Below are 27,664 nucleotides of genomic sequence, written 5' to 3' on the forward strand. Positions count from 1 at the left end.
GAAGTGAAACCTGCGCTGCCTTGCAGCCCAGCTCTGGCTGGCGGCGCCGCTCCTGCGCCCAATCACTGCGGACCCCGCCCCCGCTAGGTCCCGCCCCGGCGCGCGGGCTGGCAAGCTCCGCCTCCTCGGCGCCTAGGCCGCCGGCGCGTGCAGGCTCGGACAGGTAAAGGCGGGGGTGGCCCAGTTGGGTTGCCTCCCGAGCGCGCCGCCGTCCCTGGCATGTTTACCGGAGTGACTCTGCCTGCTGGCGGCCATGTGCGCGCCCATCCCCCACCCCGAAGTGTACCCTGGCCTCCCGCTCACCTCCCCCAACCCTGTGGCGGCCGCGGCGTGCGCGGCACAGAGGGGGCGCTCCGGTCACAGCCTCCGCTGGCCGGGCCCGCGGTGGAAAGTCTCAGGAGGTGCCCTGCGCCCTCACTGTGCCCTGAGTTTCTAAGCCGCTCTGGGGCAGGCGCGGGGACTGGGTCGGTCGTCGGGAAGGCGCGGGGCGAGGTCTTTGAGCTCTCCTCGCTCTGAGGGTCCCTGGCGCCGGGCGGGACGCGGATCAGCTGGCTGCGCATCTTCCTCGCCCCAGCCTCTCGCGGGACTCAGGCACGCCCCTCCTGCCACCCCGCAGGGGCTCTCCAGCTTTTCTTCCGCGCCCAGTCTCCCTAAGAGACAGAGCCCGTGGGGGCAGGACGTGCCCAGAAAATGGCCAGGCGCGGTCCCAGTGGGCGTCTTCGCCGCCTCCTGGGTGAGGGCGGGAGGCATGTCAGCAGAGCAGGTAAAATAGGGAAATGAAAAAGGCACTCAGAAAAAAAAAATCCTTTTAGGAAAAAAAAACACAAAAAACCGAGGTGAGTGGCGGCCTCCAAGTGAGAGAACGTTGCGCACTACATTCGGCTAGGACCCCCAAGATTTGCTGGGCTCGCAGATTACCTCGTAGGAGCTGTCCCTGGACGGGCTGAGGCCAGTGAAGGCAGAACGGCTGAGTTCGGGACGCGGTGCGGGAGCGCAAAATACCCCGTTCCTCCTCCCCGCGCGGCCCCCCCCCCCATTCCCTTTCCTCCTTGGAGTCGGCGGCACCACACTCTCTGCCTCCCAGGAGACCAAACTCCAGGCCGCCTCTCCAGTCCTCAGAGTCTGCACCCGGGTCTGCTCTCCCAACGCGTGGCTGGTGCCCCCAACCCCGGCCCTCCTGTCTGCTCCTCGCGCGCCTCAGTTCCCCAGCCCTGGCTTCTAGATCACGGCAGCGGGGGTGTGGGAGGTGGATCGGGAAATGGAGCATCCCGAAGGTGAGGTCAGGCTAGATGGATTAAGAAAACTCTGTAAAGGGACCACCCTACCCACCAGCGCAGCCAGCGGGGAGAAGGAAGGGGCCTTGTCGTAGAGGAGCAAGTGAGGAGGTGCTGTCCTGCCGTCCGGCCACTTGGATCAGTTTTTAAATTCATAAGCGCTTCTGTAACGTAGTGGGACACAGCACAACCTCAGGCCAAAGTCTCAGCGCATTTTCGGGTGAATTCTGAGCGAGGTGCAGGAGGCCTTGGGTTCCCGGAGTCGCTGGAGGACGCGCGTCGGGCCCCGCCCAGTTATTTCGCTGCAAGAGGGAAAAGGCACGGGCGTGGACACGGGTAAGTAGACTCGGAGGCCGGAGATCTGTCCTAACGGGGCTTCGAAGTTCCTACTGCGGGCGAACTTTGCTCTTCGGCCGTCCGGCGTCGCAACTGGGGAGAAGCAACGCGACCTGCTGTTTGGGCTGAGAGCCTGAAGGTAGCCGAACGCCGCAATGCTCCGCGCTCCCCGCGGGGTCGGGCGACTCAGACAGGGACCGGAAAAGAACCACGCAGAAGAAAGCCCTATTTCTTGTCGTCTGTTCCTGTGCAGCCTTGCAGCCTTGCAGCTTCGCCGCCCCCGCGTCGCTCACTCTCGCGACCCTGTGAACACTTTGAAAAACAAGAGAGTTGGGGGGAAGCAACGGGCTAAGTGCTCCTATTTGGGGCACTAAAAGGAAGCTGGCCAGAGGTGGCGGGTTCATATGTCCCCCGAAACCCAGGCCGCGTCGGGGGCCTCGAGCCCTTGCAGCCTTCTCCCGTGGCGTCGGGAGGTCCTCCCGGAACTGGGCCAGAGCGCAGAGAATGCAGAGACGGGCCCATGGGTTTTAGGTCACCTCCCTCGCAGTGGACGCGGGCAGAGCGGTGCCCAGAGACGTGGAGGGAGGGAGAAGGGAGAATGATTTGGACTGAAAGAAACAAGAATGAAGTCGGGCAGCTGGGATCTGAGAAATGGGAAATCCATGGCCCTTGCCCGGGACCACAGGCGGTGCCGTGGTCTCGCCTAGTTCCGAAATTGCCCAGGCCCGCCTCCCCGCCGTCTGCAAGCAGCGAGAATGACTTCCACATCGCTTAATTTCTTTATTAAACTTTTCACCTATGCTTTTCTAAAGGACAGATTACAGCGTCAGATGGTAAAAATGTTTTCCGCGCCTTTTCTTGCTGTACGGAAACCGCCGGCCTGGAAGGACATGCCGAGTTCTTGTTTTGCCGAGAGCAAAACTCTAGGCTCCCATTTCCTTCTCCCAGTCCGTGCATTTCCTTGCAGAGCCCCAGAGCGTCTGATTCACTGAAAAAGCATCACTTGCTGAACCGAACCTTTTTGCCCGCTCACGGAAAGAGTGGAGCTTTTTTCTTTTGTCTAAGAGTGTTTGCTTTTTTTTTTCTTTCACTCGGCACCACAGTTTTTCTAAATCACTGGGAATGTGAGTCACCGCTAACAGCAGGAGACCTTTGGCGGCACCCGGCTGTGGGGCGCGCTCGCAGCGGGGAGCCCACCCTGATTGTCTAGGGGATCGGGCACAGAAGTTGGGAGAGGTTGCAGTCAGGCCAGGCTGGGTTTCAGGGAAAGGGCACAGAGATCCAGCGCACTAGGCGACCGTCTTGATCTGTTTTCTAGCAGCCAGCGGCGCGCCTCGCCAGCCTCGGCGGGACCTTCGCTTTGCCACCAAAATCCCCCCGGCCTCGGCCACAGCTCCGGGCGTCAGTGGAGCGAGCGTCGTGGCAGCTGCAGGCGGGTCACCACACTTCCCGCCACACCCGTTAGAGCTTGGCTCCCAGCTTGGGCCGCTGGGAGCGCGCCCCTTCCCGTGGCAGCGGCTGCAGCGGTGCAGGGTAGAAAGCCCACGCGAACCGCGGGGTGGAGATTCCGGCGATTGGTGCGTGGAGGTTGGTGTGTGGAATGTTAAAGGCGGGGATCACCCTCAGGGCATCATCCTTTACCGAGTCGCACACATCCAGCAACTGCAAAACACGACACAATGGGACAGGTCAGATGTTGGCACACTTACAAGCCGTTAGTGCCAGCGGCTTTCCGCCCACCCCCAAGCACCCGCACACACAGCGGCCCCGGAAACTAGTTTCCCTTTGGATTCTCCTGTGGAAACTGTTGGCCATGAATAATCCTCGGAAGCCTTTTTTATTTTAGACATTCCCAACTCTGACACCTAGCCTAGTGGAAACCCAGGCTTTTTCTGTAAGGGGGTGGGCGTGGACGTGGGGGCGGCTTTGCCCCCAAATTAGCCGGGAACTCGAGACCAAGGTCTGAGAATTTATTAATGTTCCCTCCTTGGTCCTTCCCTCCCTAGTCCTTCCCTCCGCTCCTCTCTCTTTTCCTCCTCTGCCGTCCCCACCTCTCCACCTCTGGAGTGCCTGGGGTGCCACCCTCTGGCGCGCAGAGGCAACTGAACAGGAAGAGTCTCAGAACAGGTGAACCAGTAGAGACCTGCTCCAGTCTCCCCAGACTAGCGCCGTCGGACCTGGCTGGCAGTAGGCCATGATTCTTGAAATTCAGTACAGTGAGACGGCGGACCAATGCTAGCCATCTTCCACCTGCCTGCTGCGGAAAATCCATCTGCTGTTAACGCCAATGCCAAGGAACGCCGCGGATGCCCTTGGTGGTTCTGGCAGCCACTGGAAGGCAGGGATAAGACATTCCCAGCGGATAGGGGAGGGAGATGTAAGCCAGTGGTTTGGAAGCTGCACTGGTGTATTTTTATTTCATTTTCCATGGCTTAGGTGCCAGTGTATTTTTTTTTTTTTCAGGAAAAATAGCTACCAAAATAATAAGATTGTTTTCCTAAAACTACACAAGGGCAGACGGACAGCTTTCCTTTCTTCTAATCTACTACACATTGTACTCCATTTTTCAAGTTTTCAGCCAGTGGCAAATTTGTTTCACTCCCCAAATCACAGTAAATCCCTAGGTTTTCATGGCTTATTTTTACAGGTTTAACAACATCACTTACACCAGCCCCGCCTTTGCCCTCACAGGGTGGTCATCTCTGAGCTGCACTGATGTTGTTAAGATCAGTTTCCTTTGCAGCAGTCCAAAATGCCATTTCAGGTTTTCAGAGCATTTCAGGTTTTCAGTGAGGTCCCAAGAAGGAAGGTGGTGGAAATAGGGGATGGGGGATATATAGAAGGTAGGGATATGGTGGGGAAAGAGCATGAATTGTAATAGTCCAACAATACATCTTCCCTGAAAATGTGCTCTATTATTACATCAATAATTTCTAATGAAAAACTTCATTCTTCACACACTGTGGTTAAGCATCATCAAATCAGTACTGAAAAGACCTTTGATCATATTTTCAAGATGCACTAAAATGAACTTTCACTGACCAAGATTTCAAAGTTTGTAATTAATACTCTTGACAAATCCCTGACTAATCTGTCAACTCTCAATGTCTTTAACCACACAGTTCAAAACCATGAGGTGGCGTACACAGCCCCTAAAGTTTCCACATATTGTCATATGATTATTCAAGATAATTTTCCCTTTGGGCTTGCATTATGAAACTCAACCAACTTTGGTAATATATTCACCGGTGGGGGAAATACAATGATTTGAATGAGTGTAAAATAGAGTATGGGTTTTGTCTATCTAGTGCCAAATACAGAACTTAGGGCCAGAAGTAGGAATTAAAGGAGGCAGATTTCAATATAAAGAAAACGTTTTAAAAATAAACTTAAAAAGGAACCCAGTGGCTGGTGAAAAGGAGGGTTTCTTGACTCATAAGTGTTCAGGGAGTGTCCTCTCCAATGGCACCCTAGAGAGGAACAATGAACTGGCTGTGAAGAGGAGTTGACTGCCAAGAGTCTTTCTAAATCTGAAGTTCTGGGGCAGTCTAAAATACTTTAGCCTTCTCCATTCTTCATAGACTGCAACAGAAACCCCAGAATGATTATTGTCTCGATGGATGGATCCAGCATCATGCCTGTTAGTTATTGTTTGATTCTGATTCCAGATACCCACCAACCTCTGTTCCTGGCTGTCAAGATGATAATAATAACTACCATCCTTTCACTCACAAAGTGTGTGCTGGATTCCTACCCAGTGTAAGGTACAATTCTGGACTTTAGAGGTTTAATGGTACACACTGCAGGAACAGGTCTCACATCATGAAGCTGTTGAGGTATTTTAAAAACTTTAAAAAATATATGATCTCTTTAATACAAAATGAACTTGAGTAGATAATATAGCATTGATTATTACACAGTTACAGTATTTTTATTACCAGGGAGTATTTTTATATGGGGCTAAGCAGTGTATTATTAAAGTTTAGTTTTGTTACCAAACATGCTTCCATACTATAAGCATAAAAGTTGCACATACTGTAGGAGTCCTGTGCCCTTCCAGTTTATGACCCATTTATGCTAGACAAAGTACTTCAAGCTTACCCATATCTTTACAAAGAAAATTCACCAGCTTTTGAAAAAGAAATGAATAGGTGTACTTTAAAAATAAAAGAGCATGAACAAGTTATAGGTTGTTGCAAAAAAAAATTTTTAAGGTCAAACCTAAACATGGGCACTATTGCTCTACAAGCAATAAGAACGTACAATCCACTGGGAATAGCCAGTAAGTGGAATTTGAGAATATCTGCTTTAAAGAAAGCAGAAGCACTCAGCCCTCAAGGGATGATACTGTGTTTGACTATATTAATATGTATATTTGGGAGTGAGGGAAAAATCGTAACATCAGTTTGGCTTCCCACCTCCATCTAGTTGCAGTACTCAATTTATTTTTCTGCTCTTTTTGACTCTCCCTATAGTTTCCTTATTTCAGTTGGGAGAGTAGGATGGACAAGGATGGGCAGTGACTAAGCTTTGCAGTCCTCTGAACAAACCATATTTTCCCAGCATGGCATGGTGTTAGTCCTACAATAGATGTTCAAGGTGGGAAGTGCCCAGTGCACTTGCAGGGAAGCCCCAGCTATTCCTAGGACCCCATGCAGAAGGTTTTCCTGCCTCTTCCCACATGCCTCACCCCTGTTCTCAGCATAAGATGACCACACGCTGTTTTATGTGAAAAATCCTTTACCCCAATTTGAAATGTCTCTTCATTAGCGCCTTTCTTGTCTGGCTACCTTGGTAGAGTCTTTTTCTCCATCCCTTTAATCTTGGCTGAGTTATGACTTGCTTTGCCAATAGAATATGGGGAACATGTCACTGTGTGATTTCCAGAGCTTAGGCCTTAAGAAGCTTTGAACCCCCCATTATCACTCTCCTATAACCCTGAGAATACCTGCTGTGCAGAAGCCCAGTCTAGCCTGCTGGAGGACAAAGGGCCATGTAGAGATGGACCAAGGTGGTCCAACAGCTTGGCCAACAGCCAGCACCCACTGCCAGATATGGGAGAGAGGCCATCTTGGACATCCTAGTCCTGTAGAACTCAGATGACTGCAGCCACAGGAGTGATCTTTGGCTAGGTAAGACTAGCCAAAGAACTGTCCAGGCTGCCTGCCTACAGAATTAGTATCCATCATAATCACTGGTTAATGCACAGAAATAGCAACTTTTAACCTGACTAAGCAAAACCACAAATAAACTTGCTATAAGACATCAATTCCACCTCCTTTCCAAAAAGAATCTCTATGCAGCCAACTCTTACTTTCTAAGGGATTGTTAGATATTGGTGAGCCATTAATGTAATTTCCTGTCCATTATTTGTCAGTTGACTTCATTTTAGGTTAACTAGATGTTGAGCTAGAAACTTTACAGGAAGGGGAACCTTAATTAATCAAAAAACATCTTTTAATCTAAAAGATGTGATGAGGGAATAAGATTAAAGTTGTTGGTAATATGAGGTTCTATGCTACTTGTGGCTGTCATTTATCACCTTTGCTTCTGCTGTGACACACAACTGGCATTCTGGCAGGTGCCTCTGGCCACCTTTATTCCAGGCTTGTCCCGTCCAACCGTAGTCCCCAATCAACAATTCATAGCTTGTTACTCCAGCGTTTGCCAAGGATCCATCTCTGCTGTGCAGTATCTGTGCTTTCCACATTCCATCCCGGAGGGCCAGGCAGGTAAAGGCAATGAGGTACAGAAGGGAGCTACTTAGCTGTCTTTGACTTGTCAGTCTGCTGTATCTCCAGCATCTTTATAACAGTGTTATGTAGCAACATATGGCACTTTACATATGCAACCAAGGTCTCTGTGTTCTGCCCCATGCTGACATTTCCTGGACATCTACTGTGTGCCAGATTACAGAGGAGGGCTTTATGTTCACTGTCTTATTCGGTACTCATAACAGCTCTATCAGGTATCAACCCATTTTACAGATGAGAAAACCAAGGCTTAAATTGTCACATACCTTGTAACTGATGCAACTAGACTTTTAATCCAGGGCTTTTTTTTTTTTTTCTAAAGCCTTGTCTACCCTTTTGCCTCCATCTTTTCCCCCATTGCCTCACTGCTTCCAGTTGCTGGAGGATATGGGGTGCTGCACTGAGGAAATGCCTCCACTACTGTGGCAGACGTGTGATCCTTGACGTTCTTCCTCAGTCAGAATCTGTATTGTGTGTGTGCCTAGTGTGGAGAACATGGATCTGCCCAGCCACACTGGCTCAGATTCTCTGAGAGGACCAGGGCAGTAATGGGGCCCAGGAGCACTCTATGAGGTTGCCACCAGAGGAAGGCGCCAAAGATACCGGCTTCAGAGCCAGCTACCATGTGAAAAGACCAACTTGATGACCTGGAAAGACCTTTTCCTTCAGAAGGACAAGGCTTCAACTCTGTTCTGCAGATTCTCCTTCAGTAAATTGGGAGTGCTCTTCCACACTGGTCAATAGGCCCTCCCTGCTCCTTTGGATCACCACCTTAAGTCAAACACAATTCAGGTGCCTTCAAAAGAGCAGCACATGGACTGGCAAATCGTGACTGGTGAAAATGGGCACAATCAAGTAGTTAACCTGCACCTATTCTCACTTTTTGCAGACTTCCAAACTCGCTGAATGCACAGAGGCCTTGGCCTGACTTATCTCCTCCTCACTCACTTATCCTGAAGAATTGCTTTCCCTTTAGACAAACATTCTGTAAAGGATAAGATGGTAGGTCTGTGACAGCTAGTTTCCCATCTTAGTCCTTATGCCTGACTAAGCAGTCAATGAGAGAAAAATAAACCTGAAACACTCACACGAGGCATAATCTCACAGCGTGTGCTGTGATTCTACTTCTCTCAATTTACCCAGCAACTACTAGAAAGGGGAACTCCATTCCTGTTTTCATTGCCCACTGGCTGGCTCCTCCAGGGAGGGTCAGACCTTAGCCTGCTGGGTCTCCTGGTCCCGGGAACACATACATTCTCATTGGTTTTCTCTGCAACCAAGTTTCATTAGCATAAAATGACATTCCATGGGTCTATTAAATAATCAGGACTCCAGCTTAATATTTTCTCTGAATCAATTTAAATTATAGTTTATGTTGACTTGTTCTTCAGTTGATAAACAATATTTAGCATAATCTGAAATGTTAGAATAGAGAAATTGCCTTTCTTACCAAGCAACAACAAAATCACTTTTGTTTAGCCTCACTAAATAATTAAACTTGAAGAAAATTTACCTTTAAAATGTCCTTTCGATTGCAATTTTCTTCAACTAAAGAGTACACAATGTGGCTGTTTACTAAGTATTATGGACAACGTCCACTTCGGTAGAGAAAAAGGGCTTTGAACTCTGGCATTGCCACTTCCAAGCCATACTACCTTCCTTATCTCTAAGATGGAAGGATTTAGTGAACTTGGCACAGGTTGATTATTTATAAATATTATTGTTATTATCATGGGTTCTCTAATTAGTAATAAATACAATTTCTTTCTAACTCTGGCATTTCCATGACAAAGTTTGCTTAATCATCATTACCTAAAACAAGAATGCTAAGACAGAGGCATCAACATTAACCACTTAATAAGAACTTCTGACATTTATTCATACTGCTACTGATTCATAAGAAGAAAAGTTTAAAAAGAAGACAAGTGCATATACCTTTCCCTTTAGAATACAGGAAACCATATAAAAGTTTTGGCAATGGAATTAAAGTAACCACAATGCTGCTCGTAGTAGCATTTTCTACGACAAAGGCATTTACATGAAACAAGAAAGAATATTCAATTAGGTAGTTATAATAAAGCTGGAGTATTAGCTGCACACTTCTCATACGAAAAATATGGCATCACAGTGGCTCATGCCTGTAATTTCAGCATTTTGGGAGGCCGAGGTGGGTGGATTGCTTGAGCTCAGGAGTTCAAGACAAGTCTGGGCAACGTGGTGAAACCCCATCTCTACAAAAAATACAAAAATTAGCCGGGAGTGGTGGCTCATGCCCATAGTCCCAGCTACTCGGGAGGCTGAAGCAGGAGGATTGCTTGAGCCCAGGTGGAGGTTGCAGTAAGCCAAGATCATGCCACTGCACTCCAACCTGAGTGACAGAGTGAGATCCTGAATCAGAAAAACAAACAAACAAACAAAAAATCTTAATCAACTCATAGTTTAGTCTTGTAAGTACAGACCCAAAGAAATGTAAACACAGGCCGGGCGCGGTGGCTCAAGCCTGTAATCCCAGCACTTTGGGAGGCCGAGACGGGCGGATCACGAGGTCAGGAGATCGAGACCATCCTGGCTAACACGGTGAAACCCCGTCTCTACTAAAAAATACAAAAAACTAGCCGGGCGCGGTGGCGGGCGCCTGTAGTCCCAGCTACTCGGGAGGCTGAGGCAGGAGAATGGCGTAAACCCGGGAGGCGGAGCTTGCAGTGAGCTGAGATCCGGCCACTGCATCCCAGCCTGGGCGACAGAGCGAGACTCCATCTCAAAAAAAAAAAAAAAAAAGAAATGTAAACACACCCAAGAAGGAATAATCTTCAATCAAAAATTTTCAAGAGGCAAAATCCCCACAAACTGCCAAAACTAAAAATACAATAAGAGTCCAGAGTTATTATGGAGAAATTCTGTGTAAGTGGGTCCTGGAATATTCAACTTCATTGTCCCAAACGATCTGAAAAGCAACTGGGAGGGCTCCTAGTTAAAATGTAGATAGATTCAAGAGAATTTTGCTCCATGGTTACAAACTGAAGAATCTGAACAAAGTAAAAAGCAGATGTTTTATGGGGCTACTGAAAAACACTATACATAAGAAAGTAACATTCATGAAGTGATTTCAGAGAGATGAGCTCTTTCTCGGTAAGCCAACATCCACAAAAGCTTCCACACATGGGGTAGGTGCCTGTTTTGGGGACAGGTGGACAGAAGAATGGGCCTAACAGAGATGGAGACACTTTGAAGGGATGAGAAAAATGGCCAGATGGACTGGAATTGGGAAGAACTTCTAGCAGAAAAACAAACACTTGGCCTAGTGATTCTTTACCCTCAACCCAGAATTTTGCTAGGAAAGCAGCAGTTCATGGAAGCTGAAAAGCAGAGGAAATTTGCACGGTCCCATGCATCCTTGTGGTGCATAGACTTTGGAGCTGCGCTGGAGTTCAAACCAAAGGTGAAGCAAAGATATCTGAAACTGTAGTTCACCATTTTCACAGCTCAAACTCTGAAAGAATAAAAAGGGTAGTGTGGTGGGGTGGGTGGACTAAGCACAGTGAACTCAGTCTAAGTAAAGCAGCTTCTGCTCAACCTGATTCTAGGAGGAATCTTATTGACCAGTCCCGACCCTAACCACCAGACAAAAGAAAGGAAAATAAATAAAAGAAAGTAAGATCTGTTATAGACAATGTTTGAAGTACAATAATAAGTTATTAGGCCTGCAAAGAAGCAGGAAAATGTGACCCCAAATCTAAAGAAAGCACGATCAGTGAAAGCAGACTTAGAGATGACCAATTACTGGAATTAATGGGCAAAGATTTAAAAACAACTGTTATAAATGTGTTCAAGAATTTACAAGGAGAAGGCCAGGCAGTGTGGCTCATGCTTGTAATTCCAGCACTTTGGGAAGCTGAGGCAGGTGGATTGCTTGAAGCCGGGAGTTCGAGACCAGCCTGGCCAACATAGTGAAACCCTGTCTCTACTAAAAATACAAAAATTAGCCAGGCATAGTGGTGCATGTCTGTAATCCCAGCTACTTGGGAGGCTGAGATACAAGAATTGCTTGAATCTGGGAGGCAGAAGTTGCAGTGAGCCAAGATCATGCCACTGTACTCCAGCCTGCGTGAAAGAGCGAGACGCTGTCTCAAAAAGAAAAAAAAAAAATTAGAAGGAGAAAAATGGATGTAATTGATTAACATCGGATATTTTATGAGATAAATGTAACTCCTAAGAAAGAATGAAAGGAAAATTCTAGATCTGAAAAATGGGATAATTGAGATAAAAATTCACTGATGAGTTTAACAGCAGAGTGAGTATTGAGGAACAAAAATCAATAATCTTGAAAACAGACTCATGGAAACTATTCCAAATGAGGCAAAGAGAAAAAAACTGAACAGGTCATCAGTACCGTGTGGGGAATATATTGGCAATCTAACATACATGCCGTTGGAATCTCAGAAGTCAGAAAGAATGAGACATAAAATACTTGAAGATGTAATGGTGAAATGTTTCTAAATTTTATATAATAAAACATCTTCCACAAAAATATTCCTGACAATCTTATTCATAACATCAGTCCATAAACACCTTAAATGTCCATTAACAGGAGAATAAACATTTTTTTTTTCAATACAAACTGTGTTAATGAAAGAAAAGAGAAGTGAGTCTTAAGTCTTCAGTTATTTTTTCTTCCCACAGATGAGTGTAAGTAACACTGCACCTTAATACCTATGGAATGATGTAGCTGAGGTCAGCTGGAGGTAGCAAGGCCAGTTCCTGGAGACTCTGATTAGGTGAGTTCTAGAGAAATGAGCATTTGGGGCGAGAGAGGGGCTGGGCCTATACAATGAAATACTGCTCAGCAAAAATAAATAAATTAATTTAAGAAAGGAATGAATCATCAAATATCTCAGAAACATTATACTGAGCAAAAGAAACATACATCTATCTGCTTCCATTCCTATGAAGCCCTGGAGCAGGCAAACTGAGCTCTTATAATAAAGTTAGAAACTCAGGGGTCAGGGTGAGGAATTGATGGAAAAGTGTCTGAGATAAATTTATTGGGTGATGGACACTTTCTGTAACGTGACTGAGATCTACATTATACAGCCTGCTATTTGTCAAAACTCGCTGAACTGCACCATTAAGATTTGTGCACTTCGGCCAGGTGCGGTGGCTTACGCCTGTAATCCCAGCACTTTGGGAGGCCAAGGCGGGCGGTATCACCTGAGGTCAGGAGTTCTAGACCAGCCTGGCCAATATGGAGAAACCCCGTCTCTACTAAAATACAAAAATTAGCCAGGCATGGTGGCACATGCCTGTAATCCCCACTACTTGGGAGGCTGAGGCAGGAGAATCGCTTGAACCTGGGAGGCAGAGGTTGACGTGAGCCGAGATCGTGCCATTGCACTCCAGCCTGGGCAGCAAGAGTGAAACTCCGTCTCAAAAAATATATATATATACACTTCAATGTATATAAATAGACCTCTAATTTTAAAATTAAAAGAAAAATAAAGGGAAGCAAAGCAATTTGGGGGGAACCAACATGAAATTGCCAACTTTTCTCTTTTGTCAAATAAGGATAACACAAAATAACTGTGTATGATTATTATTTTATTTAAAGGGTAACTTTCAGCACCTAAAATATAGGGAGAATATAATAATATAATCTCTTAATGAAAACTTATCTTGCATGATGAAAAACCCGATACATTTTGTTTTCCTAATTTTGCCATAGAAAGGTCAACTCTTCCCCTAGGAAAATTCCTGGCTTAGACTTATTCAAGATTGAATGGTTCTCAAGCCAGCAAAGATTAGAAAGGGTTCTCTACGTAAAGTCAAGTAAGTATTGCTGCTGGAAGAAACAGTTAAAGGCAGACTTCTTATCATGAGGACAGGGGGATTGGGGTGGTTCTAGTGAAATGGGGCTCAAAAAATGGAAGTTCCATGGAGAACACTGATCTGGGGCCAAATGAACTCAGAAAGCTCTCCAGTCCTTTCAGATACCATTTTCTGTTCTCAAAAACTGTAGTCAAAGGCCGGGCATGGTGGCTCACACCTGTAATCCTAGCAGTTTGGGAGGCCGAGACGGGTGGATCACATGAGGTCAGGAGTTCGAGACCAGCCTGAACAACATGGAGAAACCCTGTCTCTACTAAAAATACAAAATTAGCTGGGCATGGAGGCACATGCCCATAATCCCAGCTACTTGGGAGGCTGAGGCAGGAGAATCGCTTGAATCCGGGAGATGGAGGTTGCGGTAAGCCGAGATCATGCCATTGCACTCCAGCCTGGGCAACAAGAGCAAAAACTCCATCTCAAACAACAACAACACAACAACAACAAGAACAACAACAACAACTGTAGTCAAAGTCACTTCTAAGAAGATGGATATGTTTTTCCCTATTTCTCCTACTAAGTACAACTGAATCCTTGGATATTATATATAAAGCAAATCTTAGAAGACTCTGAAGGGTGAAGAGAAATCAGGCTATCTAGGAAGCATAGGATTCAAGGAATGACACAGTGGTGAATTCCTTGCATTTTCTTTTTGCCTCATATATCCCACACCGGAGCTAAAAAAGCTGGCAACCTGGAACCACCAACAGATGTACACAAAAATCCTAACAAAAGCCTAGTTTGAACAAACTGTGCATTCCATGCCCCCCACCCCTGCTATGGCTCTAAAGGCTAAATGGGGGAGCTTACTTTTACAGCCACAACACGCTGTAGTGAGGTGCCCACCATGGTGTCAGTGGAGACCACATGGGGAGCTGGTACCTCCACCTCAACCTGGCAGTAGAGAGGCATCCTTCCCTTTACCAGATGGGGTGCTGTCACAGAAAGCCTAGTGGGAATCAAGACTTTGTCATCACATGGCGGTAACAAAGTCACTGCCAGTGTCAGTAAAGGCCCCTTAGGGAACAGTAATGTGGCTTTCCTGCTCTTCCCATCAGTGAGATGTCTGTGGAGGCCTAGTTAGTAACTAAAACTCCCACTTCCACCCAGAAGTACGAAGGAGTCCCCAGCCCTTTGGATGTCAATAGAGACTAAGTAGAGAACCTAGACTACTATCCCTATAAGGCAGTAATGAGACGATGTACCCCCTTTTGCCCACTGGAACAGTGTTAGAGGAAACCAGCTAAAACAGAAGATTTAAGTAAGATCCAGAGTTTCATAATTTAATATCCAAAATGTTCATGTTTCAATAAAAAGTCACTCCATATCAAGAACCAGGAAGATGTCAAACTGGGTGAAAAAAGACAATCAATAGATGTCAATGCCAACATGACAGAGATGGTGGGATTATCTGACAAAGTTCTTAAAGCAGTCATTATAAAACTGCTTCAGTGAGCAATTATAAACACACTTGAAATCAATGAAAAAAATAAAGTTTCAGCAAAGAAACAGAAAATCTTAGCAATGGAAAAGGAAATACAAAGGAGCCCAAATAGAAATTTTAGAACTGAAAACTACAATGACCCAAATTAAAAACTCAGTAGATGGTTTTGACAGCAAAATGGAGGGGACAGTGGAAAGAATTGGTGAACTGAAAGATGGCACAATAAAATTACTGAATCTCAATAATAGACAGAAAATGGACTGAAAATATAATGAACAGAGCATAAGGAACCTGTGTAATTATTTTTAAAAAATGATTTAACCTAAGTGTCATCAGTGTTCTGAAAAGAGAAGAGGAAGTGGGCTGGGCAGAAAAGTATTTGAAACAATGGCTGAAAACTCCCCAAATTTGGCAAAAGAGATAAACCAACAAATTCAAGAAGCTGAGCCCACCTCAAACAGGATCAATCCAAATAAATTTATTCAAAGGCACATCATAAATAGTTTTTAATCTTAAAAGCAGAGAAAGAGAAATAACATTTTACTTACAAGGGAGAAAAGAACAATTGGCAGCAGATTTTCTTTAGAAACCATGGAAGCCAGAAATGTGTTCAGGTGCTAAAAGAAAAGAATTGTCAACACAGAATCTTTTATCCAGTGAAATACTGTCCCTAGTTGCAGATTACATGTTTGTCTATATGGCAAATTCCAAGGAATCTATAAGAACTTCTAGATTTAACAAGTTGAGCAAGATGATAGGATAAAAGATCAACATATAAAAATAGTTTTATTTCCATATAATAGTAATGGATATGCAGACGCTAAAATTAAATATGCAATACCATTTACAATCATAGATGTAATCCAATGAAACATGTATAAGACTAGGACTTGTGTGCTGAACACAGTAAAATGCTGATGAAATAAATCAGTGTAGATCTATGTAAGTAGAGAGACATACCATATTCATAGACTGGAAGATTCAGCATAGTAAGATGTAATTTCTCCTCAAATTAACTTACAGGTTTAATGCAATACCTGTCAAAATCCCAGAAAGATTTGTCGTAAATATAGGCAAGATCACCCTAAAATTTCTATAAAAAGGCAAAGGAATTAGAATAGCTAAAGTGATTCTGTAAAATAATAAAGAGGTGGAATCAAACTACCATATTTCAAGACTTATGTAACTATAGTAATTAAGACTATGTGGTATTGGTGAAGGGATAGACACATAGATATATAGATCAAGTAGGAAAATGCAGAAATAGAACCATACAAATATGATCAATTCATTTTTAAAAGTGTTAAAGCAATTTAAAATGGGAAATATAGCCTTTTCAACTACTAGTATTGGAGCAATTGGACATTGGTGCACCGAAAAACCAACAAGCAAAAAGGAATCTCAACCTGTTTCCTACCTTATATAAAAAGTAACTAAAGATGGATCATGGCTCAATGAAAAATGTAAAAGTATAAAACTTTTAGATAAAGCCCACAGTATAATATCTTCAGGATCTAGGAATAGGTGAAAAGTTTTTAGACTCAACAGTAAAAGTACATTACAGTCCATAAAAGGAAAAATTGATAAATTAGACTTGATTAAGTTAAAAACTTTTACTCTATTAAAGACCATATTAAAAGAATAAGAAGGCAAGCTATAAATTAGGAGAAAATATTTGCAAGCTACATATCTGACAAAGGATTAGTATCTAGAACATATAAACAGTTTTTAAAAAATAACAATCCAATTAGAAATGGGCAAATGAAGTGAACAAACTTTTCAACAAAGAGAACATACAGATGGCATATAAGCATATGAAAAGATACTCAACATCATTAGCCATTAAGTAAATGCAAACCAAAGCTACGATGAAATATACTACATACATATCAGAATGGCTAATATAGAAAGTAATGACAATACCAAATGCTAGTGAGGATGTGAAGAGACTGGATCACTTCTACACTGATGGTGGGAATGTAAAATGTTAACAGCCACTCTAAAAAATGTTTGGCAATTTCTTAAAAATGTCAACATGCACCTACCATGCGACCCAGCAATAGAACCCCTGAACATCTGCTACAGAGAAATTAAAACCTATATTCACAGAAAATCCTGTATGGGAAAATGAAATTTATTTTATTTATTCTATTCCTAAATGTCAGAAACTAAAAATGATCCACATATCCTTCAATGTGTGACTGGTTCAACAGACAGCAGTCCATCTGTAGTGTGGAATACTACTTAGAAATAAAAGGGACGAGACCATTGATATGTGCGACAACCTGGATGAATCTTCAGAAAATTATGCTGGATGAAAAAAGCCAATTCCAAAGGTTGCATATTGTGTGATTTCATTTATACAACATTCCTGAAATGACAAAATTATAAAAATGGAGAACAGCTTAGTAGTCACCTGAGATTAAAGAGAGGGTAAAGGAAGGGAAGAGGGTGTGGCTATAAGAGCCACAAGTGGTGACAAAAATGCTCTGTATCTTCACTGTATCAATGTCATTGTATAAAAATCCTGGGTGCCAGATTGTAAAACCATAGTTGTACAAGATGTTGCCAATGGGGGAAACTAAGTAAAGGGACATGAAATCTCTGCACTATTGCATGTGAATTTATGGTTCTCTCAAAAAAGACCCTCATTAAAAAACAACCAAAACAATCACAGAATAACTTTCAAGTTAGGTTTTAACAAAAATGTTTTATATAAGCAGCAGGAGATTATTTTTTCTATTTCCTTTTATGCTTTTTAGGTGAAGCATAATAGGTATATAGCAGCTTGCTAAATTATCACAAGATGAACTCATCCATGGAAGTGTTATGCAGATTAATAGAACACCTGTATCCCCAAAGTCCCGAAAAAATCATACACTTGAACTGGACATTTTTACTTATGTTGTCTCAGCAACAGCCAATTAGGTTAACGGAATCAATGCCTAGTGGTTCAAGGCCACAATCTGTGATGTGAATGACTAGCTGTCCACGAAAGGAAGATGCAAAGAGTCCTTAATTTCCTTCCATAGACGTATCAGCTCTCACAAGTTAAGTCCTGTCCCTTCTCTGTGTCTTAACATGCGGTCACCCCTAAGCGCTTTTTTATTTTTTTTATTTTTTTTATTTTTTTTATTTTTTATTTTTCTCAGACAGAGTCTAGCTCTGTCGCCCAGGCTGGAATATAGTGGCATGATCTTCATTCACTGCAACCCCCATTTCCCGGGTTCAAGCGATTCTCATGCCTCAGCACCTCTAGTAGCTGGGATTACAGGTGCATGCCACCACGCCTGGCTAATTTTTCATGTTTTCTTTAGTAGAGACGGGTTTCACTGTGTTGGCCAGGCTGGTCTTGAACTCCTGGCCTCAAGTGATCTGCCTGCCTCAGCCTCCCAAAGGGCTGGGATTATAGGCATGAGCCACAGCGCTCGGCCCCTGTGTGCTATCTTTTAATGGTTACTAAGTACCAAATACTTTGAGTCCCCCAGAGAAGGGAAGAGAAGTGAAATGGAACAGGCCACAGCAATGGCTCGTCTGCAAAATAAAAGGGAAAAGGTAACTTACCATCAGAAAAATGAAAAGCAACTACAAACACATTTTACACTATAAAAGTTATTATTTCTAGCTAGAATATTAATTTATACAAAAATAGATATAGTAGGGGTCATTTCTGTTTCAAGTTCAGTAATTTATTTAAATTCCCTGTAATCATAGTAAAATCCACTATTCTTAACTGCACTACTGGAGTCTGATTGGACTCAGATGAGTCTCATCTCCTGAGAGGTCCTTTTTTTTGTGCAACACGGCTCTTCTTAGGTGCAAGTTTCACCAGTCAGAAATTCTCACTGTGCATCCTGGACCAAGGGTATGAACCCAAAGACACTCATGGAGAAGGGCACCCAATTTCCCAGCACTTTAAGCATCTCCCCAAGGAGACCAGGATAATGCAGCTGCCAGAGAAACTCAGAGGCTGGAGCTCAGCAAAACAATTTGCCCTCTCTTGTGCTTATTAGTTACCCTTGAATGAAGAAAACAGAATGATCCCAGCTCAGTCTCCGGATACACAAAGCTGTACTGTGAGGCATAGCAAGAGGGTTGACCAGGTGGCTGCCATGAGGAAACTGGGATTGCAGTGGGGTGACCTCAGGGTCCCTTTTACTGGCCAAACTGAAGAAAACCAAATTCCATTTAGATTTTCTTAACCTGACTTGAATGGCCTGCATTTATAGGTTCAACAGTGTATTTTATACCACTAAGGAGCATGCAAGGTCAGGAGTAGAGGGAAAGGGGAAGGAAAAAGAGAGATTTTCCCATCTCTTAGCAGGACACTGTTTGTACTAATATTTTCCCTATTTCCCTATTTTAGAGTCTTTTGCACTAGGAGGAGAAGGTGGAGCAGGAGACACTTACATTCTACTTGGTCCGTGGTGTCTCCAAGAGGTGAACCAGGAGTCCTACAGATGTGAAGCTAGGTTAAAACCACTTCTGGGGATGCTTTCAAATCAAAGAGGATTTAAAAATTTGACTGCCAGTTGCATTTCCGGTGTGACCACTCCATTTCAATGTCATTTCAATAACATCCTCAACTCACTGACCACAGCCAGGGAGAGGCTGTCCCTTCCTACCCTGGCAGAGTAGGTCCCTGTGCTTACACCCCACACCAGCTTCAGTCAGGATGACACAGCCAGGGGTTCTCACTGCCTTGAAGCCAATTCAGATGGGCCTTACTGGGTGGGGTGGGTGGGGTGAATGGGGTGGAAGTGAGGGAAACAGAGGTTTTTTTTTTCCCTCAAATTCATTATAGAGAAAAGCAAAAGTCTACGGGTAGGAGGTGAGTGACCAAGAAACCCCATCTCTCTTCCCCACTCCAATGAATGCTTTCAATATGCTGGGCCTAAACCTTAGTTCATGATACATTCAGTTCTAGCGTCTGAACATGTCTCTTGATCCAGGTGGTCTGGGGAATGAGAAATAGAAGGATGGGAAAGCTGAGTGTTCATTAAAAGAAACGTTCACTGTGGCATAGAAAACAACCAACACCACATTTGTAGGAAGTTCAGGGCACATGTACTGTTTTCTAAGCCCAGCGGGTATGCGTGTGGGGTATTTGTTTTTCTTGAAGTTCAGATCGGAGAAGGGCTAATATCCCAGCACCATCTTTCCAGCTTAGAACTCTCTCCTAATTTTTTTTCTGTGTTCTTTAATCCCAAGCAGTGACTGCATTTATACTTTATGCTTAGATTAAAAGAGTCAACGAGTGTAATCCATCTTCTACATTCAAAGGAGCCAAGCAGCATCCTGGCTTTGGGGCCTGGTGTCTACCACACTTCTGCACATTCTTACTCCAAGCCACGTCTCCTGAGAATAAAGCAAGATGCCATTGGCAATGTCTACTCAGAACTACTTGAATGACTCATCAATCAACGGGCTTGAATGCTCTTCTTCCTCTACGATTCAACCGTTTGACTGACTGAACCGAAACTAAAACCCAAGCCCTAGTGGTCATTTTAGACTTGAGCAGATACAGTCAGAATCTCAATCACATGTCATCAACAGGCTCTCCTTGACCTCCTTATTGCAGCTGGGCTCCTGAGCAGCAATCCCTGTCTCAGGGAGAAAACGAATGCCTCCTTTCAGTAGGGCAGATGAAGGCTGCTGGCTGCTGCAACTGCTCCTGTGTCCACTTAAGAGCAAGGGTGCAAACAGGATTTTACGAACAGGATTGTGCTTGTGCTGATGAATCTGGGCTTCACCTAGCACATCAGGGAAACACGAAAATGAAAACAGCCTTAGAGGCATGGGAGAAAGCCTCAGGTGCACTAAGGTGCCAACAGAAACAATGCATCTCGGAGTTGACAGTTATGACTCAAATAGGACATTAAGGCAACGTTCGGGTGAAAGTAGCAGCTATGGGTGTAAATATGATCAAATATGGGGGAGGTGTCCAGATTTCTTGGACATGGTTACAATCAGTATTTATTTTCTCTCTTAGTGAATGAGTTTTTGCTTTTTCAACACTGCTAATTTTACAGGCAATTCACTACGGCCCCTGGGAGGTGGAGTGACCTTCCTCCCTGCTGTGCATGAGTTACACAGCCCGCCTCACTTCCCCGCAGGTCCTTCATCACCTGCATGCTCACATGATTCCATTATTTGAGCTCATGGCAGGAAATAGAACCTGATTCAACATTTTGCTAAGTATTATTTTCACCACACTGAATAGGGTCCTTTTTTGATCTGCAACCCACAGCTGGGCTGTGGTTCTCTCAACACACATAGACTGAAAAGCTTCCTCCTGCATTGATTTCTCAGCGTGGGCTGACCACATGTTCACAAGTACTTGTTCTTTTCCATACGTCCCAATACAGGCAGGCACTGGCAGAGCAGGACAGCTGTGCCCAGGAGTTCAGGGAGCAAAATAAGGCTACCGTAACTTCAGTCAACTTCAAGGGATGGTGTAAAGATAAAGTAAGAGATTAATAGGCAAACAGTCATTTGCATCAAAATTCTCCACTTTAAGAAGCTGAGATCTTTGCTTTATTTTATTTTTTAAAAAGCAAAATGAAGTCGGTTTTAATGGAGATACACAATTGTTAACTGTTGGGTCATTTTGAGAGGCTTTCTTCCTTAAAATGAGCCTCAGCTGATAGCTACTCACTAATGCTGATAATTATCTGAAGCAAAATAAATACAAATGTCTGGGTTAATGAAGACTGAAACAGGATAATGCCTGGACACTAAATTTTCCAAGAACAAAGAACACAGTTGTTCTCTACATACCCCTGCAAAAATGCTTAATGGCCAGGACACAGGAATCTTGTGTATTTAGAGACCTTGTTAGGATGGAGCCCCGGGGCACCACCACTGGCCTTCAAGCCAAGGTCTCACAGAGAGGGCAGCAAGGGGGAGCAGCTCATCCTCCTCCCCAGCCTGGGAGACACTAGGACAGCAGTGGAGTGGAGTCCAAAACCTGCCATAGAAGCCCCAGCTTACCATTTGCTCACTAAGCAGCAAGTCAACCTCAGTTTCCCAGTGCCTACAGGGGAGTAACAGCTGTTCACACCAAAGGGTGCTTGTGAGGATGATATGAGAATGAATATGGACCTGCTCTGACAACACTGAAGTTCCAGACAAAAGAACGGGTGTTAGTTATCTAATTTGAAGGACTGGCGGGGATTGGAATTTTAAAAATAAACCTCAACCCAACTCCCTCTCTTGTGGGGCCTCAGGTGAACAACTGGGCACTTGGGCTACCTTCTGAATATGTGGATGGATTTTGCCGCTTTGGGGAAGCGTGTGAACTCCTCAGGGCATCTAGTGCCCTATAGTGTGCCAAGGGAACAAGCAGGACTACAAATGGGTGATGCCTGGAGCTTAACCCACCTCCATTTGGGATTCGGAGTTCTGGTTTCTGTGTTCAGCTAGACTCTTGGACAGTCATTTCAGTCATTTAATGTCTCTCTTTCTTAGTTTTACTCATTTGTTGAATGGGGATTATATTAGCCTTACTTTCCTTGAAGATCCTAGTGAGAATGAAATAATTTTTAAGTATATATATATGCATTTCTAATTGCCATTAGACTGGAGCGTCAGTGTAAGTCCTGGGTGTTCTGGAAAGTTTTATTTATTTAGAAACAGTTTGGGCTGATTGCCATCTCCCTATGCTAACTTTTTGCTGTTTTTAGCAAACTTTTTATTTTGGAATACTTTCAGATTTACAGAAAAGTTTCAAAGATAACAAGATTTCTCATATGCCCTTCACCCAGTTTCCCCATAACTAGGGCTCATTGTAAAAACTAGGAAACCAATATTAATGCATTACTAATAACTAAACGATAGACTTTATTCAGATTTTTCCAGTTTTTCTCCTCATAGAAACTCATATACTTCTGTCCTAGGATTCAGTGCAGGATACTGCATTGTATTTAGTCATCACGTCTCCTGAGTCTCTTCTGCACTGTGATGGCTTCAGTCTTTTCTTGTCTTTCATGCATCGTCAGTTTTGATGGGTACTAGGCAGGTATTCTGGACAAGCTTGGCAAATCCATGGTTTCAACGTATACAAAATAAAATACAACATTGAATATATCTTTGGGGAACAGGAAATGAAAAAGTGACATGTATGACATAAAAAATTTCTTTTTTCCTGTAATCCCAGCACTTTGGGAGGCCGAAGGGGGCAGATCACGAGGTCAGGAGTTCAAGACCAGCCTGGCCAACATGAGGAAACCCCATCTCTGCTAAAATACAACAATTAGCTGGGCGTGATGGCACGTGCCTATAATCCCAGCTACTCGGGAGGCTGAAGCAGGAGAATGGCTTGAACAGGGACCCGGGAGGCAGAGGTTGCTGTGAGCTAAGATCAGGCCACTGCACTCCAGCCTGGGTTACAGAGCAAGACTCTGTCTCAAAATAATAATAATAACATAACAATAATTTTAAAAATAAAAATTCTAACAATTGGAATTAAAAACTAGGGGGGTGAAGTAACCAGAATGTTAGATGCACCTGAAGAAAGAATCAGTAACTGTGGAGAGCTATCATGTGAAAACACCTGGACCCATGTCAGTAATACCAGTCAGCCCAGTCTCTTCTAATCTTCTCTGCAAGCACACTGTCTTTGCAAGCACACTTTCATGTAGCACTTTCAATTGACCAAGGGTCCCAGATATTTTTTGTGAAGAATGGCTGCAAATCATTTCTCTAAAGCCTTGAGATCCCTGCAAAGAGTTATGGTGGCAGTGGGAAAGGAAGGATTTGTGCCAGCTCCACTATCCTCTCCCCTTTGGGGATACCAGCAAACGGGATGAGTGCTCAGGGTTGGCAGCTCAGCGATGTGACAAAGAAGGCTTTGAGATGTCCTATAGCCCTACAGATAAAGCTTGTTCCACAGTGGCTGGCTCCTGCCTGCTTATCTCCCAGGCTGTTAAGAGGATCCAGTAAGTGAGAAGTGTGGAAAGCATGTGGCACTGTAAGAATACAAAAGCAGGCCGGGTGTGGTGGATCATGCCTGTAATCCCAGCACTTTGGGAGGCCAAGACTGGCGGATCACTTGAGTCCAGGAGTTGAAGACCAGCCTGGCCAACATGGTGAAACCCCATCTCTGCTAAGAACACAAAAATTAGCCAGGCATGGTGGCGGGTGCCTGTAATCCCAGCTACTCAGGAAGCTGAGACAAGAGAATCACTTGAGCCTGGGAGGCTGAGGTTGCACTGAGCTGAGATCATGCCACTGCACTCCAGCCTGGGTGACAAAGCAAGACTCCATCTCAAAAAAAAAATAAAAAAAAATACAAAAGCACTTCAATGTTTTATATGAAAGTTCATTTCCTTCACTAAATATTCCTCTGATATATTGTATATTGTTTATCTAATTCTGTGTCACTGAAATACCTGGTGGCACAGATTTAAAATCTTCCCTTATGTAGTTTTTTTTTTTTTTTTCCTAATTAAAAAGTATTCTTCCATCTTCCCAAAGTGGGCACTCTCTTTGTGGGAAATAGTCTTCAAAGATAGCTGCCATCAATTCTTTCCTTCCCAGCATGTACATGTACTCCTCACATCAAGCGGTAAAGTCTCTCCTCCAGCTCTGAATCTGTGCTGGCACTGTGACTTCCTTTGACTGATAGAATTCAGTGGAAGTAACACTGTTTGTTCTTGGCCTATCCTTTAAGAAGACTGGCATCTTCTACTTTCTCCTTCCTGGAAGCCATCAAATAAAACATTCGACCACCTGAAACTACCCTACTGTGAACAGGCCCAAACTAGGCTACATGGAAGGAGACAATTGCCCATCTATTCCTGTCATCCTAGCTGAGGTGCCAGCCATAAGAGTGAAGAAGTCATTTTGAACCCCTAACCCCAGCAGCCACCACATGGAGCAGAACTGTCTGTTAATAGCTGAACTCTGTCTAGAGTGCAAAATCATGAGAAATGATGTTGTGGCTTGAATATGTCCCCCAAAGTTTATGTGTTGAAAACTTAATCCCCAATGCAACAGTGATGAGAGAGATGACATTTAGAAGGTGAATAGGCCATGAGGGCTCTGCCCTCATGAATGGATTAATGCTGTTATCTCAGGAGTGTTTCCTAATAAAACGATAAGTTCAACCCCTCCCTTCCTTCTCTCTTGCTTTCACGCTCTCTTGCTCTTCCCTTCCATAGGATGGTGCTACACGTAGGCCCTTGCCAGACGTGGTCCCCTCGACCTTGGACTTTCCATCTTCCAGCACTGTAAGCAATGCATGTCTTTTCCTTATAAATTACCCAGTCTATGGTATTCTGTTACAGCAGCAAAAAATGGACCAAGACAAATAATACGTGGTGGTTGTTTTAAGTCACAAGTTTGGAGTCATTTGTTATATAGAAATACATTACTGTAGCATCATTACATATAGTTTTCTCTGTTTTCCTGAAAAGGAAAAAGGTTCTTCCAGGTTCTCCAGGGTCCACTGTAGTCTGATTCCTGAAGACTTCTCCAGGTTTGCCTTTAGACAGGTAAAGTCTGTATTATTTATTAATATGTCCAAGTACTCCATTTCTATGATCTTCCTCCCTTTATCAACCCTGTCTGAAGTTTCAACTGCATTTTCCCCTCTCAATTGGGCCACCACCTCTTAATTTTCTATTCTTCAAGGTCTAGCATAAGAATGGCATTTATTCCTAAGACATCTGTTCTGTCAACTCTGAATTTATTCTTATGGCCAAGTTCATTTGAAAACCTCCATGCCCCTGTGAGAGTATTTGTGTGTGTGTGTGTGTGTGTGTGTGTGTGTGTTTTGCTGTTGTTGTTGTTGTTGTTTTGTTTTGTTTTGAGATGGAGTCTCACTCTGTAGCCCAAATTGGAGTGCAGTGGCACGATCTCTGCTCACTGCAACCTCCAACTCCGGGGCTCAAGCAATTCTCGTGCCTCAGCCTCCCGAGTAGCTGGGACTACAGGCACATGCCCAGCTAATTTTTTTGTATTTTGGTAGAGACAGGGTTTCACCATTTTGTCCAAGGTGGAGTCGAACTCCTGAGCTCGGGAGATCTGCTCGCCTCAGCCTCCTAAAGTGCTGGGATTACAGGCATGAGCCACCACACCTGGCCAGTATTTATGTTTTTAAAGTTGGTTTTGTGTCCTTGGATATGGGCTCCCTTTATGTGGAGACTGAGTCTTATACCTGTTTGCGTTTCAGCATCTCTCCTGCAGAAAGGACGTACTCAGAAATGTGTTTTACTGATGAGTGTGCTGTTTCACATTCTTTGTCTTTGCAGTAGCATTTTAGTGGTGAATACTGGCCTCACCTTCTTTTTCAGGTGCTCCATAGCTATTGTATTGAATTCTCCATGGCTACTACTGACATAAAAATACCCCGGGTCTTTCTTCTTAATATGAACAATGTATTAATGGGCTTTGATAAGAAGCAGAAAAGAAATCATTAATACTTTTTTTTTTTTGCCACGACAAGGAAAACACTTTGACACCTTCCTCTCTTTTTCATTTAGAAAGCTCATGTACAATGAGTCATTCCCTTGTCACCTAAACTCTGAAGTGTAATACGATCATGATAGGCAGTGAAAACATATATGTGAAGTCCCAGAGGCATAAAAATCCATGAGTGGAAACCGATAGAAGATTGGCAGGACTGTTTACTAAGAAAGCAAAGAGACCAGGCTGATGTACAAAGTGTTTTTCTGTACCCCAGGGACCTTACCTGATTCCCGATCCTCAGGCTGGCCACGGGAGTCAAGTATTTATGTTCTAAATACCAGGCCCGCTCCTGAAACACCAACTTGGTTCCATACAACAGACAAAACTAAGGAGTGGGGGAAAACAAAAGAAATGGACAAATAGCAATATATTAGAAAACACAAAATCTAAGGAGGTGAAAGAGAAATAACATAATATTACATTTCATAAAATCATAAAAGTTAATACTTTCCTAATGTAAAATGGCCATGTTTTGGATGTGCAGTATAGATTTCTTTTTTTAAAAAAGTTCTATGAAAAATTTAAAGCATATACAAAAGTAGAACAAATAGTAAAATGAACTCCCATGTATCCTTCCCCAAAACTCAAGAAATTTTAATTCACAACCAATCTTATTTCATATATAACTTACCTGGTTCTCCTCTACCCCAAGTTATTTAGGAGTAAAGTCCATACAGCAAAGTCCACATGAAAGATACTCTAAAAGTACATCCTGAATAATAATATCTTGATATTTTCCATTGAGCATGATTTGGGTAAACTTTCACAAAAGAATAGCAATCCTCATTTACATTTTGTTTCAATATGTTTTTTCCTATTACGTTTCTGAAACCTACACACAGAGCTTCTGCATCACATCATGGGTACCAAGCAAAAATAAATGAGTTTCCCTGTAGGAAGAAGTCACTTTTTATTTAACTGTTTATTCACATAACTCTTAATATTCAATAATTCCAAAATCACACAAAAATAGAGAGCATAGTATGGGCCTCATGTCTCCATCACCCATATCCACTCACCACGAATCTTGTTTTGACTCTGCTCCCACCTATTCCCCCTCTCTGTATCACTGCAAAGCAGACCTCAGTCATATCATTTCATCCACAAACATCTCACTGTGTATCTCTAAAAGATAATGACTCCTTAGAAGTAAGACAGCCTCAAAACCAAACCAAGCAAAAACAAAACCCTCTTATTCTGAGTCAAATAGAAATGATCTTCCCACCAGAAGACAATTTGCCTTCTATGGCTTATCAGACTCAGAAGTCATGCGGTTCACAGTCACGCAGACCCTGTGGTCTCCTCGTTCTTTTCTTGAGGTTCTGGCGTGTCCTTGGATCAGCATCATTATGAGGAGCCTCAACTATTCAATCTTCCCAGAAAGTGTCACAGTGTGGCTGAGCAGCTTATTTATGAAAGATATTTCAGATTAATTTCAGCTCTTTTATGAAATTGCCAAAGTCTGGACAGTAGTTGCTTGGCCAGATTAAGTGCCCTTTGGCTCT

The 27,664-nt window shown here is 43.7% G+C and overlaps 1 protein-coding gene across 2 annotated transcripts in view; it reads right to left on the reverse strand.

Annotated features, from left to right (window-relative positions):
• Positions 1-2,370: 2,370 nt before the first annotated feature.
• The window catches only part of LOC101012313 (acyl-coenzyme A oxidase-like protein), a 163,529-nt gene continuing 138,235 nt past the window's right edge, over positions 2,371-27,664 (reverse strand). Inside the window, exons 7-8 of one of the 2 annotated variants that reach the window (XR_002516842.2) lie at positions 26,383-26,484; positions 2,371-3,272 (exon numbers count right to left, since the gene is read on the reverse strand). The gene's annotated coding sequence lies outside the window, so the exon portion shown is untranslated. Of the gene's footprint in view, positions 3,273-24,114; positions 25,174-26,382; positions 26,485-27,664 lie in introns of those variants that run through there. The other variant, XR_002516844.2, reaches the window with a different exon arrangement.

Source organism: Papio anubis, chromosome 14 (genome assembly GCF_008728515.1).
Source record: "Papio anubis isolate 15944 chromosome 14, Panubis1.0, whole genome shotgun sequence".
In the NCBI taxonomy this organism is placed as follows: Eukaryota; Metazoa; Chordata; class Mammalia; order Primates; family Cercopithecidae; genus Papio; species Papio anubis.